General features: G+C 36.6%; 1 long non-coding RNA gene across 2 annotated transcripts in view; it reads left to right on the top strand.

Annotated features, from left to right (window-relative positions):
- The window catches only part of LOC143679181 (uncharacterized), a 191252-nt gene that overhangs the window by 42627 nt on the left and 134770 nt on the right, over window positions 1–13855 (top strand). For both annotated transcript variants that reach the window (XR_013173577.1, XR_013173576.1), the window contains exon 2: window positions 542–608. This is a non-coding gene — a long non-coding RNA (uncharacterized LOC143679181). The remainder of the gene's footprint in view (window positions 1–541; window positions 609–13855) is intronic.

Genomic DNA, 13855 nt, shown 5'->3' with positions numbered 1-13855 from the left:
ATCTTTTCTTTCTCAAAAGGTAATACACTCATGTGGTCACAAATTCAAGCAGTAATGAATGTGCACTGCCCAGCGTCTGTTTGCACCCCCAACTGTCAGGGTCCCACTAATCACCATGTCCCTCCACAGCCACTTGTGTTTCTTAGTACATGCCAAATAATGGATTACACATTATTATTGTGCCATTTCACATAAAAGATATCACAATACTGTGTTGAGTATGTATATATGCTGTCCTTCACTTCACTTTAAAAAGAAAATTACTATTTCTTGGTAATCTTTTTAAACTTTTGGGTCTTGAGCCACTGTGAAAATCTACCAAAGGCCATTGATTCACCCTGGAGAGAAACACCCACCTGGAAGGCTCAAAGATCTCCTAGGGACCTGTCTTCCAGCAGAAGTCTGATGAATTTTGCTGATTCTAAACATTCCAGGCTTCTGGATTCATGGGGACAAAACTTGATAGTGAAGTCTTGATAATTTTAGACCATGAGAGATTGTTTCAGGATGTTCTCTCACCTGGACCTTTTCCATCCTTCAGGACTTTGTCAAGGATACCAGGAGCTACAGTAAGAAAATGGTGGATGACCTCCTGGACCAGGTTATAGGTAAGGGCAACTCCAGGATGCTGTCCCAGTTGAGGCGGGTGGGCAGTGGGCCAAGCTATCACATGTTGAGCAACTTAAACACAGCTACTCCACACATACAAGTATGACTGCACACTAGAATTCCAAAGACCAGCACACAAGGGGAATGTAAAATTTCTCATTTGTCACTATCTTATATGGGTTATATGTTGGAAGGCAATAACTTCAATATGTTGGTAAAATGAGATAAGTAACTAAAATTAATTTTAATATGGTTACTAGGAAATTTCATAGTAGATTTGTGCTTCCATTATATTTCTCTTGATTTGGATTGAATTTTATCATCATCCTTTAAACAATGTTGATAGTAGTTTTGGCAGAGAATACAGTTGCTTGTGGAATGCCTGGTTCTTAGTTATGGTTTGTGTTTAGGCTCATTAGAACAGGTCCAATATGGACTTTATTCTAGGCTAGTATACCTGACTGCCAAAGAGTGGCCCTATTGGATTCTCTTCTGAAAACCGAAAATTTTCAGTGAGGTCTCCACTCTGGTTGCATGGAGCTTAGGCATGTCCCAGCCCCGTGTGAGCTCTGAGAACTTTTTGGCTCACAGACATCTGGAAGTTTTTCTTTGGCCTTGTGGATTTTTTTCTGAATGTGCTTACCTCTGTGAATTATGGCAGAGCTGAAGGCACCTCTGAGTAGATTTCTGGAGCTCTTTCTCTAGCAGAACCATCCTCTCCAAGACTCTGCCCTTCCCTTTTCCCCTCTCCTTGTAGACATTTAAGTTGCTCAACAGCTACATGAGCTAGTGACTTTTGGATCAGCCCAAATGTAGGTTCTCAATAACTTAACATTCATAATGTCCAACATCCATTTGGACATTTGGTGACCACCCATCCTTCCTCACTCACTTTTCTCTCTCAGAGTTTGTGATTCTATGTTGCCTGGCAGCAGTGTCTGAAATAAGCACTTCATATGGTTTGTTCAGCTTTGTGGTTGGTTCCAGCAGGAGGCAAGTTTACTCCCTCATGGCTCCTTCAAATTGCTTGCACCATTGGCCTACATTCTAATTGCAACTTGATTACTTTTCTATAGATAAGCTATTGTTAAAAGGTTAATTTTGACTGCTCACATCACATTGAATAATAAATATTTAATACTAAATGGACATTTTGTGGCCTTTTAATGTGTAGTATTAAAAGAAGTTTATATGAAGAAACACACATTATAAATAACTATGGCAGTATTTATTTTTCTGATTAAAAAATCATTGTAGGTGGGCAGGTCTGACACTGAGGGAGGGGGCGGTAAGCTGGCCGCTCGGGAGACCATGTGAGAGCATGCTCCAGCTGCAGCCGTGCTATGGACAATCAGCACAGATAGATGCAAATGCTCAAAAAATTATCATGGTGATGAATACACAACTATGTGATAATATTGTGAGCCATTGATTATAACTATGTCAAGAATGTACATCAAGAATGGTTGTATGGAGAGTTCCAAGATGGCGGCTTAGTAAGGTACATGCGTCTTAGTTCCTCCTCCTCCAAAGCAACTACTAGGTGAACTGAAACAGTGCAGAACAGCTCCCGGGGCTATGGCAGGGAATGGACCCACAACGTACCCCAGTCTGGACTGGCTAGTCTGACTGCGAGACTTGGCTGTGGTGAGGTCCCCGAGCGGCGTGCGATTTCCCGAGCAGTGGCAGCTGCGGCGGTCGGAGCTACTCCCTCCCTCCTTCCCAGGCCGGCTGAGAGTCTCGGAGAGGCAAGTTACCCAAGCCGAGGTGGCCGGAGCCCCTCTTTTGCGGGCGGCTTCGAGTCTTGGCTTCGTGTCCGCGGCTAAGAGTCTCAGATCAGAGGGCTATCCAAGCCGCGGTGGCCCCCACCCACGGGTGGATTCCTGGTCCGGTGGGGAATTCCCCAGGCTGCGGCGGCCGATGACTGACGCCCCTCCCCCGCAGGTGACATCCTGGTCCGGTGGTGAATTCCCTGGGCCCACTGCAGCCAGTGACCAGCCACAGGGTCCCCTCAAACCACGGTGGCTGACGCCCCCACCACGCGTGGCCCCTGAACCAACGGAGAGAATTGGATTGGAAATCCCCAGGCCACGGAGATCAGTGACTGGGGGGTTCCATTCCAAACACTTGAGACAAATGTGTGCCACGAGCGCCACCTACTTGGCAGGATAAGAAAAACAGAACCCAGAGATTTCACAGAAAAATCTTACAACCTCGTTGGGTCTGACACCCAGGGAAATCTGACTAAATGCCCAGACGCCAGCAGCAGAAGATAACTGTCCATGCTCAGAAGATTGAGAATATGGCCCAGTCAAAGGAACAAGCCAATAGTTCAAATGAGATACAAGAGCTGAGACAATTAATGCTGAATATACGAACAGAAATGGAAAACCTCTTCAAAGATGAAATCGATAAATTGAGGGAGGACATGAAGAGGACATGGGCTGAACATAAATAAGAAATAGAAAAACTGAAAAAACAAATCACAGAACTTATGGAAGTGAAGGATAAAGTAGAAAAGATGGAAAAAACAATGGATACCTACAATGATAGATTTAAAAAGACAGAAGATAGAATTAGTGATTTGGAGGATGGAACATCTGAATTCCAAAAAGAAATAGAATATATCGGGAAAAGAATGGAAAAATTTGAACAGGGTATCAGGGAACTCAAGGACAATATGAAGCACACAAATATACGTGTTGTGGGTGTCCCAGAAGGAGAAGAGAAGGGAAAAGGAGGAGAAAAACTAATGGAAGAAATTATCACTGAAAATTTCCCAACTCTTATGAAAGACCTAAAATTACAGATCCAAGAAGTGCAGCGCACCCCAAAGAGATTAGATCCAAATAGGCATTCTCCAAGACACTTACTGGTTAGAATGTCAGAGGTCAAAGAGAAAGAGAGGATCTTGAAAGCAGCAAGAGAAAAACAATCCATCACATACAAGGGAAACCCAATAAGACTATGTGTAGATTTCTCAGCAGAAACCATGGAAGCTAGAAGACAGTGGGATGATATATTTAAATTACTAAAAGAGAAAAACTGCCAACCAAGACTCCTATATCCAGCAAAATTATCCTTCAAAAATGAGGGAGAAATTAAAACATTCTCAGACAAAAAGTCACTGAGAGAATTTGTGACCAAGAGACCAGCTCTGCAAGAAATACTAAAGGGAGCACTAGAGTCAGATACAAAAAGACAGAAGAGAGAGGTATGGAGAAGAGTGTAGAAAGAAGGAAAATCAGATATGATATATATAATACAAAAGGCAAAATGTTAGAGGAAAATATTATCCAAACAGCAATAACACTAAATGTCAATGGACTGAATTTCCCAATCAAAAGACACAGATTGGCAGAATGGATTAAAAAACAGGATCCTTCTATATGCTGTCTACAGAAAACACATCTTAGACCCAAAGATAAACATAGGTTGAAAGTGAAAGGTTGGGAAAAGATATTTCATGCAAATAACAACCAGAAAAGAGCAGGAGTGGCTATACTAATATCCAACAAATTAGACTTCAAATGTAAAACAGTTAAAAGAGAAAAAGAAGGACACTATATACTAATAAAAGGAACAATTAAACAAGAAGACATAACAATCATAAATATTTACGCACCGAACCAGAATGCCCCAAAATACGTGAGGAATACGCTGCAAACACTGAAAAGGGAAATAGACACAAATACCATAATAGTTGGAGACTTCAATTCACCACTCTCATCAATGGACAGAACATCTAGACAGAGGATCAATAAAGAAATAGAGAATCTGAATATTACTATAAATGAGCTAGACTTAACAGACATTTATAGGACATTACATCCCACAACAGCAGGATACAACTTTTTCTCAAGTGCTCATGGATCATTCTCAAAGATAGACCATATGCTGGGTCACAAAGCAAGTCTTAACAAATTTAAAAAGATTGAAATCATACACAACACTTTCTTGGATCATAAAGCAATGAAGTTGGAAATCAATAATAGGCGGAGTGCCAGAAAATTCACAAATACGTGGAGGCTCAACAACACACTCTTAAACAACGAGTGGGTCAAAGAAGAAATTGCAAGAGAAATTAACAAATACCTCGAGGTGAATGAAAATGAAAACACAACATATCAAAACCTATGGGATGCAGCAAAGGTAGTGCTAAGAGGGAAATTTATTGCCCTAAATGCCTATATCAGAAAAGAAGAAAAGGCAAAAATGCAGGAATTAACTGTCCACTTGGAAGAACTGGAGAAAGCACAGCAAACTAATCCCAAAGCAAGCAAAAGGAAAGAAATAACAAAAATTAGAGATGAAATTGAAAACATGAAAACAATAGAGAAAATCAATAAGGCCAGAAGTTGGTTCTATGAGAAAATCAATAAGATTGATGGGCCCTTAGCAAGATTGACAAAAAGAAGAAGAGAGAGGATGCAAATAAATAAGATCAGAAATGGAAAGGAGACATAACTACTGACCTCACAGAAATAAAGGAGGTAATAACAGGATACTATGAACAACTTTACACTAATAAATACAACAATTTAGAGGAAATGGACGGGTTCCTGGAAAGACATGAACAACCAACTTTGGCTCAAGAAGACATAGATGACCTCAACAAACCAATCACAAGTAAAGAAATTGAATCAGTCATTCAAAAGCTTCCTAAAAAGAAAAGTCCAGGACCAGAAGTCTTCACATGTGAATTCTATCAAACATTCCAGAAAGAATTAGTACCAACTCTCCTCAAACTCTTCAAAAAAATCGAAGCAGAGGGAAAACTACCTAATTCATTCTATGAAGCCAACATCACCCTCATACCAAAACCAGGCAAAGATATTACAAAAAAAGAAAACTACAGACCAATCTCTCTAATGAATATAGATGCAAAAATCCTCGATAAAATTCTAACAAATCGTATCCAACAACACATTAAAAGAATTATACATCATGACCAAGTAGGATTCATCCCAGGTATGCAAGGATGGTTCAACATAAGAAAATTAATTAATGTAATACAGCATATCAACAAATCAAAGCAGAAAAATCACATGATCATCTCAATTGATGCAGAGAAGGCATTTGACAAGATTCAACATCCTTTCCTGTTGAAAACACTTCAAAGGATAGGAATACAAGGGAACTTCCTTAAAATGATAGAGGGAATATGTGAAAAACCCACAGCTAATATCATCCTCAATGGGGAAAAATTGAAAACTTTCCCCCTAAGATCAGGAACAAGACAAGGATGTCCACTATCACCACTATTATTCAACATTGTGTTGGAGGTTCTAGCCAGAGCAATTAGACAAGAAAAAGAAATACAAGGCATCAAAATTGGAAAGGAAGAAGTAAAACTATCACTGTTTGCAGATGATATGATACTATACGTCGAAAACCCAGAAAAATCCACAACAAAACTACTAGAGCTAATAAATAAGTACAGCAAAGTAGCAGGTTACAAGATTAACATTCAAAAATCTGTAGCATTTCTATACACTAGCAATGAACAAGCGGAGGGGAAATCAAGAAACGAATCCCATTTACAATTGCAACTAAAAGAATAAAATACCTAGGAATAAATTTAACTAAAGAGACAGAAAACCTATATAAAGAAAACTACAAAAAACTGCTAAAAGAAATCACAGAAGACCTAAATAGATGGAAGGGCATACCGTGTTCATGGATTGGAAGACTAAATATAGTTAAGATGTCAATCCTACCTAAATTGATTTACAGATTCAATGCAATACCAATCAAAATCCCAACAACTTATTTTTCAGAAATAGAAAAACCAATAAGCAAATTTATCTGGAAGGGCAGGGTGCCCTGAATTGCTAAAAACATCTTGAGGAAAGAAAACGAAGCTGGAGGTCTCGCACTGCCTGACTTTAAGGCATATTATGAAGCCACAGTGGTCAAAACAGCATGGTATTGGCATAAAGATAGATATATCGACCAATAGAATCGAATAGAGTGCTCAGATATACACCCTCTCATCTATGGACATTTGATCTTTGATAAGGCAGTCAAGCCAACTCACCTGGGACAGAACAGTCTCTTCAATAAATGGTGCCTAGAGAACTGGATATCCATATGCAAAAGAATGAAAGAAGACCCATATCTCACACCCTATAAAAAAGTTAACTCAAAATGGATCAAAGATCTAAACATTAGGTCTAAGACCATAAAACAGTTAGAGGAAAATGTAGGGAGATATCTTATGAATCTTACAATTGGAGGCAGTTTTATGGACCTTAAACCTAAAGCAAGAGCACTGAAGAAGGAAATAAATAAATGGGAACTCCTCAAAATTAAACACTTTTGTGCATCAAAGAACTTCATCAAGAAAGTAGAAAGACAGCCTACACAATGGGAATCAATATTTGGAAATGACATATCAGATAAAGGTCTAGTATCCAGAATTTATAATGAGATTGTTCAACTCAACAACAAAAAGACAGCCAACCCAATTACAAAGTGGGAAAAAGACTTGAATAGACAGCTCTCAGAGGAGGAAATACAAATGGCCAAAAGGCACATGAAGAGATGCTCAATGTCCCTGGCCATTAGAGAAATGCAAATCAAAACCACAATGAGATATCATCTCACACCCACCAGAATGGCCATTATCAACAAAACAGAAAATGACAAGTGCTGGAGAGGATGTGGTGAAAGAGGCACACTTATCCACTGTTGGTGGGAATGTCAAATGGTGCAACCACTGTGGAAGGCAGTTTGGCGGTTCCTCAAAAAGCTGAATATAGAATTGCCATATGACCCAGCAATACCATTGCTGGGAAACTACTCAAAGGAATTAAGGGCAAAAACTCAAATGGACATTTGCACACCAATATTTATAGCAGCATTATTTACAATTGCAAAGAGTTGGAAACAGCCAAAATGTCCATCAACAGAAGAATGGCTAAACAGACTGTGGTATATACATACGATGGAATATTATGCAGCTTTAAGGCAGGATAAACTTATGAAGCATGTAATAACATGGATGGACCTAGAGAACATTATGCTGAGTGAGTCTAGCCAAAAACTAAAAGACAAATACTGTATGGTCCCAATGATGTGAATCGACACTCGAGAATAAACTTGGAATATGTCATTGGTAACAGAGTTCAGCAGGAGCTAGAAACAGGGTAAGATACTGGGTAATTGGAGCTGATGGGATACAGACTGTGCAATAGGACTAGATACAAAAACCCAAAAATGGACAGCACAATAATACCAAATTGTAAAGTAATCATGTTAGAACACTGAATGAAGCTGCATCCAAGCTATAGATTTCTGTTTTGTTTTGTTTTGTTTGTTTTGTTCTTACTATTATTACTTTTATTTTTTTCTCTACATTAACATTCTATATCTTTTTCGGTTATATTGATAGTTCTTCTAAACTGATGCAAATTACTAAGAAACGATGATCATGCATCTATGTGATGATGTTAAGAATTACTGATTGCATATGTAGAATGGTATGATTTCTAAAAAAAAAAAATGGACAGCACAATACTACCTAATTGTAATGCAATTATGTTAAAACACTGAATGAAGCTGCATCTGAGCTATAGTTTTTTTTCTTATGTATTTTTGTATTTTTTATTTTTATTTTTATTTTTTCTCTATATTATCATTTTATTTCTTTTTCTGTTGTCTTGCTATTTCTTTTTCTAAATCGATGCACATGTACTAAGAAATGATGATCATACATCTATGTGATGATATTAAGAATTACTGATTGCATATGTAGAATGGAATGATTTCTAAATGTTGTGTTAGTTTATTTTTTTTAATTAATAAAAAAAATCATTGTAAAAACATGAGTGAATCTCAAAATATTATTTTGAGTAAAAGATCCCAGATTCAGAAGCATGCAAACTGAATGATTATTCACTTTTCAGGCACATTTCTTACATCAGGATATTTTTAAGGTATTATTTCTGCCAGATTACAGGACATATGCTCAGAGGTGGTGGGTTGAGGGTCCTGTAGGGAAAGACAGTACCTGCTGGGGGAGGCACCCCTCTCCTGTGACCTGTGCTTAGGCCAGGAGTGACTTCTTTGTTGTTTAGTGCGTGTTTCATTTTCCAGGTCTAATTACCTGGCTCCATTTTGTTCCTGAGCTACCCTGGGGAAGGTTTTATGTATGATCTTATCTGTTGGGGAAGTTTCCTTCTAGTATGAGTTTTTTTTTTTTTTTTTTTTTTTTAAAGGAAAGACAGAGAGAAGGAAGGAAGGATAGAAGGAAGGAAGGAAGGAAGAAAGGGAAACATCTTTAAACATTTTCTTGTTTTATTGTATTCTGTTTCTCCGTTTTTGTTACATGGGCTGGGGCCGGGAATCGAACCGAGGTCCTCCGGCATAGCAGGCAAGCACTTTGCCCGCTGAGCCACCGCGGCCCGCCCTCTAGTATGAGTTTTTACTTTAATAAGTGGAAATGCTTTGTCTGCATATTTTTACTCATATTTTTCAATGTGGCTTATTACATTAATTTATTGTCTTATATTGAAGTGCTCTTACATAACTGGAATAAATCCCACTGTATAATGTTATATAAATGGAAAGTTAACTATTTTCATTTACTTTTGGATTTTGCATGCTAGCATTTTGTTGAAGATTTTTTTTTTTTTTATATTCATAAGGGATTTTGTTCTGTAATATTTTTTTCTAGTTATATCTTTATCTGGGTTTGGTTTGAGGTTGCTGCTGGCCTCAGAAAATGAGTTTTTGAGGAACTTTGATGGAGTTTAAGCAGGACATGTGTTGATTCTTGGAATCATTGGTATACTTCAGTAGTGAAGCCACCTGGTCCTGGACTTTTCAATTTTGATTACTGCCTTAATATCAACTATTTATTTTATGTTCATGTATTCTATTTCTTTTTTATTCATTGTAGGCATGTTAATGTTTCTAGGAATTTTCCATTTTATCTAGGTTATTTAATTTGCTGGGATATATTTGTATAATATGGTATCCTCATATAATTCCTTTTATCACTGTAGGGTCAGTAGTAATGCCCCCACCCTTTGTTAGTATAGTTAAACATTAGACAATTTTATTGACCTTTTTAAAAAAAGACAATTTTATTGACTTTTTCATGATTCTGGTTTTTTAATCTTCTATTTCCTTTCTCCTGTTCAAACATTTATAATTTCATTCCTTCAGCTCACTTTGGGTTTGCTTGGTCTTCTTTGTCTAATTTTTCCAGTTATGAGCTTAGATCTCTATTTCAAGATCTTCTTTTTTGGAATTTTCAAGCATTATTTCAATATAACTATGCTTGCAGAAATATACTCATATTGGCTAGTAGAAAGCAATTTAAATTTAACTTATGCTAAACAATTTGAACCAAAAGCTTCATGCATAATTTAAGATTAAAAAAGAAAAATGATTTGCAATCTGATTTTATTTTCATCTATTAGAAATATATAAAAGATTCTCTTCTCCCTCAAATGCTGCTGTAGTAGCCAGCAAGAATCATGAGAAATTTGTCTTTGCATCAGAAAAATAGCATGCATTGCACTGTGAAAATTTTAAAAATTAGTTCAGAAACATATTATTTTCCATTTGTTTCCCAGAGCCTGCCAATGCAAAACAAAACAAAGCATCATTTTAATGTTTCAATGCTAGTTTACATAATTCAGTAACTAGATGTGTGTGGGAGAAAGGGAGTGGATAGGCAAAATACATGGTAAAATTGTAAAAGCTGTCTGATTCCATTAATATTGCAGGTAGATTGCCCATTTGCACAAACCAGGATAGAGATATTTTCTTGAGTCTAAACATTATCAGCTCAGAGCAGCTGCTAATGTACAATGAGGAAACACGGCACACTGAGTGCCATATTTACTGATTTATAGAGGAAAGGACAAAATTCAGTTTTATCTCCAGTTTTTCAGGTCAGAACTGAAAACATTTCTACCAGAAAATTATTCCATCTTTCAGAGTCAACATTCATGAGGTGACATGCCATGGATCTACTGAAATTTAAATTTGCATCAGCACTCATATGTAAAATAGTTACAAAATTTCAAAGGCCACTTGTCTTTAGAAGTTACTCAAAAATAAAAAGGGTCTTTCCAGAATGACCGTAGCAGAATATCTACCCAGTTATAAGAAATCCTTAACAAAAGCATCTAGCTCCTTGAGGACTTTACCTCAGAAAAAGGAGCCCAAAGTGAAGAATAAGCTCTGACAAGGAGAATAAAATATAACTTACAATATCTTGAAAATAAATGTGAATATATGCTCAAAAGATGATAAAAGAGATAAATTTTCATAATCCTATCTAGGATTAGGCTTATCATGTTTGTAGTACAACCTCTCTCTGATTACTGAAAATCAGTTTACAAGGAGCATGCTCATGTTTTCCTCCTTTTTTCAAAAGGTAAAATTCTATGGGAAGGGACTGATAATATTCAATCTTCCACAAATTCATCACATTTTTTAAACGGAAAAACTCCAATTGGACTAGAAAGTTCATTTTATCAATATACTTACATTGTTTCCAAAAGGTGTGATTATAAGTATAATTTTGCATTCTGGTTTTTCATGAACTTTGTGTTATCATTCTTCATATCAGGAAATAATAACAAATGGAAATTATTATAGATTTTAACATAGATTTTTCCAACATTTAGACTTGACAGTATTTATCATGATATTAGTATTCATTTTTAGTTTTGAAATATTAGCCAAAAGCATATATTTTCTAATATTTGGAGTTGCATCTACATCAAATGTCATTTTGAAGTAGCTTCTTTTTAACTTTTAATTCAAAGTAATATCTGGCTGTGGTAGTTAGGTTCAGGTGTCAAGTTGGCCAGTTCAATGTGCCTAATTCTGTTTCTGTGAACATGAGCCAATGGTACATGAACATCATCTACTGTCAGCTAAGAGGCGTGCCTGCTATAATGAATGATGCTTGATTTAATTGGCTGGTGTTTAAATGAGAGAGTTCAACATAGCACAGCCCAAGCAGCTCAGCATACCTCATCTCAGTACTCACGACTCAGCCCAGGCCTTTGGAGATGCAGAAAGAAATCACCCCAGGGAAAGTTGTTGGACTCCCAAAGCCTGGAGAGAAGGCAAACAGAGATCATCCCTGTGCCTTTCCACATAAGAACGAACCTCAGTTGAAAGTTAACTGTCTTTCCTCTGAAGAACTAATTAAATAAATCCACTTTTATTAAAAGCCAATCCATCTCTGAGGTGTTGCATTCCAGCAATAGCAAAGTAGAACACTGGCCTTCATGAATCAATGAGAAAATCTTTTTCTTTACCTAGTGATTTGCAAAAGAAGGCAAGAAAACTTTAACTCCAGGGAAAGTTGTTGGGCTCCAAAGGCCTGGAGAGAAGGCCAGCAGAGATCATCCCTGTGCCTTCCCACATAAGAAAGAACCTCAGTTGAAAGTTAGCTGCCTTTCCTCTGAAGAACTAATGAAATAAATTCCCTTTCATTAAAAGCCAATCCATCTCTGGTGTGTTGCATTCCAGCAGTAGCAAAGTAGAACACTGGCCTTCATGAATCAATGAGAAAATCCTTTTCTTTACCTAGGGATTTGCAAAGTAAGGCAAGAAAACTTTTTTTTGACATACCACATTATATCCACTCAACTGTAGACCACCCCACATAATTGAAACAATGAAATACCTAAATCAATAGACGAAAAAGCTCTTAACCAATATAACTGGAAACAGTCTGTCAATTTGGAAGATTATTTGGTATTTTTGACTGACTAATATTTTTATTCACCCTCATAGGTCTGGTACTAATAGAGGAGAATTATAAATACAGAAGAAATTGTAGAAGGTGGGGCAACTGCTACAGATAGGTTTATTCCAAATTATTTAGTCTATGGGGGTCTAAATTACTCAGATGTAAAGATAAATGCAGTCAATGAATGTTCAGTTATTTTTTGAGCTCAAGGTATTAAGAATTTCTGAAATCTGCCCAATATCTCCATTTCATTTTTCAGAATCTTATAATTTCCCAATCAACACAACTAATCAAAAAACAAATAAGTTGGCAATTTTATGATTAGAATGTTCAATGCAATTCAGCCATTCATAGAATAAGAGACTATATATGGTATCCACAACATCAACTTGTAGCTAAAAGAAATAAAGGATTATATTAGCTAAGGCACAGCAACACTTTGCTTTCCTACATTTGCATTGAGCTTGGAATTTAAAGTCCTAAGGGCATTATTTTCTTTCTTCAGAGTAGTCAGAAAAATTTACACCACCTCATTTTTGTGAGCTATACCAATCAGGATTCGTCTTGGAAATAGTCACTCTAAGTATCCAGGAATTAAGTCTTTAAAATGTTAGAGGAGTTGGAAGAAGCAAAAAGTGAGAAAACTCACAAAAAGCTCTGAAATTGCCTCTTAAGATTTTGGTGGATAGTTATTGTAATCTAAGGGTTCCAAGTAAATACCCACCAACTATCATAGTAAACACAAAACAGATGGTTCTCAAAAGTTTCCAGGAATGCTTTATTAAACTTATATCCATCCACATGTCTGGCTGTAATATCTTGGAGAGAAAAATCCTGGTTTTTGTGCTTAATTTCCTCCTTCAAAACTGTGTTATTGATAAATTCTTTCCCAGAAACATGAGGGAAATGAGACTCTGGAATAGGTGACTTTTGCTGTATCCTCTGGAAGGCAGCAATAAAATTAGAAGCAGGTAATAATGATTCCAAGTTGTTAATATTCAATTCCACATTGAAATCATTCAATCTGGATCTGGATTAGATAAAAATCCATGTCTTAATCATGATATTATGCTTCTTAATATGTGGATTATATATGTGCAAGTTTTCTCATATTACTTGTAGACTCATCAATTTAAATTCCTTTGGAATCCTCTGAATCCTTACTAAAAAGAAAAACAAATGAAGAATTCATCAACATTCAAATAAACAAGCTCTCTACCATAACAGAATATTTCAGTCTTAAGTTCACCTTTTCTTTTAGACATTCCTTCTGAAGAATTCAGAATTGTTTAATTCCTGGTGATTTTCCATAACTTTTGTGGGAAAAGTCCATGACTGACTCTTCTTACTAAATTGATAATTTTTTCAGGACAGTCTACATTCATCATTATCTTTATCATTATTTGTTTTAGTTTGCTAAATCTTCCAGAATGAAGAATGCCATAAATGGGTCCGCTTTTAAAAAGAGATCTATTATATTACAAGTTAACAGTTGTAAGGTCATAAAAATGTCCAAAC

The sequence above is a fragment of the Tamandua tetradactyla genome, chromosome 4 (genome assembly GCF_023851605.1).
Source record: "Tamandua tetradactyla isolate mTamTet1 chromosome 4, mTamTet1.pri, whole genome shotgun sequence".
In the NCBI taxonomy this organism is placed as follows: Eukaryota; Metazoa; Chordata; class Mammalia; order Pilosa; family Myrmecophagidae; genus Tamandua; species Tamandua tetradactyla.
The sequence above is the reverse complement of the archived record's forward strand: the minus strand, read 5'-3'. Positions and strand labels throughout refer to the sequence as shown.